A 3,900-nucleotide genomic window follows, 5' to 3' on the forward strand; every position below is an offset into this window, starting at 1 on the left:
ACAGAGCAAGGAAAGCAAGAGCTTCAGAAGAATTCATCCAGGCATGTTGGACAGCAGATCAAACAAGGGAAAGAGAGACAGAAATTACCAGAGGTAATATCTTATAAGGCTGACAAAAGTAAATGAACTTAATTTTCAAACAATCTTCAAACATTTGCCAGGGACAGACCAAAATGATATTTGATGTATTTGTGAAAAATAAGACACTTTGGGCTGCTTCCTGATCTTTTTTACACGTGGGTAAATCAGCACTGAAGTATAAGTAAGACTCCAGTAAAGTCCTGTGTGCTACATTTAGATCTCTGTGGATGTGTCTACGCATGCAATTAATTTGAAGTAGGCTTACTGTGCAGTAAAAATACTGTGCAGTAAGCCTACTGGGGAGCACATCTACACATGCTCCCAATGGGAATAGCCAGGAGAGGGCCACTCCCACCCTGCTCTGCTCTGATGCAGCAGCCATGGAGAGCTCTAGGCTCCCCCTGGGTGCTAGCCCAGGGGCTGGCAGGGATCACAGGAACAAAAGACAGCTGTCTCCTGGCCTGTACACATCGGGAGCCCCCAGCTGGGCAGGGAATCCCTGCTCAGCTTGGGGTGGCTAGGAGCTGTTCCACTGGTGGGGCAGCTAGCAATGAACCCCAGGCTGGGTGGAGAACCTCTGCCCAACTGGGAGCTTGCTGCTACCTGCCCCATAGGTGGATCAAGGCAGGAGGCTGGGACCTGCCTCTCCCCAACATCTCTTTCCAAACCCCATGCCCTGATTGCCTGATTGGGGCACGGAGCTGGGCAAGAGCTGTGGGATTGGGACCTGGCCCAGACCAGGGCAGTTCATGACCAGCCCCAGACTGTGCAGGAAAGTCTGCACTTGCAGTCTGGCTGAAACCTGCCCTGAAATGGGACAGTTCCCAGCCAGCTCTGGGCTGCACATGCAGACTTCCCTGTGCAGCCTGGGCCTGGTGGGGAACTGTCCCAGTCTGGGGCAGGTCCCAGCTAGCTCCTGGCTCGGTGGGGAACTCTCCCCATACAGAGAGCTCCCGGACCCAGCTCCAAATCAGCTTCACAATCTTCTTGCCCCTGAGAGATGCCTGTTGCCAAAGTGAACTCAGAACCTGTCTCAGCCGCAGGCAGCTTCTGGGGGCAGGGAGCAGTCTCCTGGCCTCCACTCTGATCACAGAGCCAGGGCCAGGAGCTGTCTGCTGCTGGGGCAGGGAGACATTATCCCTGCCAGGCTCTGAGCTCAGAGCCCACTCCAGCATCAGGCAGTTCCCAGGGGCAGATTTGCTCCCAGTCAGCTATTTACACATGTGTTACTGCACAGTAACTTCTCCACAGTTAATTTGCTACCTGCACTTGCCTGGGCATAGTTATGTAAGATTAGCATGGGTATAACTTACATCAGAATCTGGTACATTTCTTTCCTTATATGACTAGTGCTTGGAAAATCTATTCAAAGGGATTTAACATGCTCTGTTGTGGCAAAGCCTGTGAGAGTTAGAACATCATTCTTCAGGGAGATATTTCTCCCTGGGCCATGAATCATATGAAGCTGCCATTGGTGGGAAAGGAGTTGGCTTCTTTAAGTTTCAAAATTGGTGAAGTGGAGCATTCTCTCATGCATTCTTCAAATCTAAATCTTTTCAGCATTGAGTCAAAAGAAGGAAAGATGGGAGGGTAGACACATTTTATATCTGGTTATATTTTACAGGCAAAATATAGAATTTTTGTCCTTTTCTCAAGTTCTGAAACAAAATAAACGGAAACAAAACAGATGTTTTAAGGAAAAAGCATTTGAAGTTGCAGGTGCTGCCAGTGACTGCTATCTTCTCAGGCAACCTATTTATTAGAACACCACAAGGCATACCTCATGTAGCTTCATGTACCTCACAAACTACAGCTTAACTCATTTAAAGCTCAGCAACTCTATGGGGGGAAAAAACCATAATGGGTGCATCGTCATTTGAGGCACTGCCAACCTCACATGACACGTGCACCCATGTGCCGCATTGCTAATATGCAGCACAACCTGGATTTTTTTTTCACACTGGGAGATCCCAGTGTCAAAAAAAATGCTGCTAAAAACAGGGTGTGGCATATGCAGCAGCACCGTGCACTGCCAGAAACCCAAGGCTGGCCAGAGTCATACTCTGGCTGCTGGCCAGGCTCCAAGTGGCTGGCTTGGCACCCTGCTGCCCTGGGAGGCACCCAGGACCTCAGGTAAGGCTTCTGGGGCCACCATGGGTGCTGGCCCCAGCCTCCCCTACCTCATCCAGGTCTCTTGTCCCACTGCTATTTGTCCCAAACAAAAAGCACACCCTTGCACACACACACTTGTGGGGATGTGCCCAAAGTTCAGGTGTTATAATTCCAATTGGCACAACACTGTTGATACTAGTGGAGCTAAACTTGAATTAAACAGTTGAGGATCTGACTAGAGATTGCTTTCTGTGTGCTTTTGCATCAGTTTTGTCATAGTACATAACCATATTTAGTAGAAGCAACTTTTTTTTACTATAGTGACAAAAAGCTGAAGCACCTTTTTTCTTTTATCTTTTTTTTTTAACACTGTGAAAATCTGATGGGAAACTGAATTTTCAGCAGAAAAACCCTAAGCAAAAACATTGAGCCAGATAATGCTTTTTTTAATATTGATATAAATCTAGAATAATTCTCCTAAGGCAAGAGGCCTGATTCTCCACTGCCTGATTGTTATTTAGCCCTACATCAAATGTATATAAATGCTAATTACACAGGAAGTATTTCAAATCCATCTTCTCTCACACTGTGAAGAGTTAAATAATTCTACATGGCATATGGTGCATGAACTGAAAACCAGGCCATCTTTAAATGCTCCAAATTTACAGCAGATTTACTCCTGAAAACCAGATCTAAATTGCTTTTTCTGTGTCTGTGAAGCTCTCAAAGCAGCTATAGCACTGTGTTCCTAATTAGTCATCATTGATAACATATGAAGTACTTCAACATGTCATATTAATGGAAACACAATGCTGTTTAATGAAACCTGATTGCTGCAAGGAGATTCATCAAAAGATCCCTGAAAGGTATGTGAAATCATGCTTCGGTGTATGGTTGCAGTTTGGGTTACATTGATAGCACGACATTAAAAAAGCGTATCCAAAAAATAAAAAGGAAGCTTCAGTGTTAATGAATTCACGGTTTGCATGAGTTAAAAGTTTCTTACATTCATTTTGTCTGAAATTTGTCTCCATATATCTCAGACTGTAACTGATGTGAAAACTCCTATAGATAGAAGTGTTTGTTCTTTTACATCCTATACACTGTTATACATATACATCCTCAGTTCCTTTTAACAGACCAAGGCCACCTGTTCTGAGATCACCTAGTATATGTTACATTATTCCTTTACATTCCATGACATACTTTTATATCATAGCTTGTTAAGGCAAGAAGTTTCGTTTGTGTTCTAGATATCTGTGCCAGCTAAATATTCATCTGGAAAAGGCTTCTCTCGGCCAGCTCGACCAGCAAACAGACGCTTACCTTCTAGATGGGCGTCCAGATCACCATCAGCACCACCTGCTGTGAGAAGGACTGCATACAATTATTCTGTCTCACTTCGGTTAGAGAACTCAGTAGTCTGAACTCAAGGATGAATTAAGTGGTGACATGAAAGCTCCATGCCTCATTATAGCTATGTGTTCTGTATTTGTTATAGCAACCAGTTCTACACTGTTGTATATTGTCCAAAAGTAACCCTGTCACTTGACTTGATGGACAAAGCACTTGGAATCTTAGATCATCATCACAGTCTTCAGTGTTTTTATTGATGAAATAACTATGACCCCAGTTTTCTTCTGTTTTTCTTCTAGGGCATGATGAATTTCTTTTGAATGACATCCTTCTTGTTTTGCCAATATATTT

Source organism: Gavialis gangeticus, unplaced genomic scaffold (genome assembly GCF_001723915.1).
Source record: "Gavialis gangeticus isolate Ggan-Ray unplaced genomic scaffold, GavGan_comp1, whole genome shotgun sequence".
NCBI lineage: Eukaryota > Metazoa > Chordata > Crocodylia > Gavialidae > Gavialis > Gavialis gangeticus.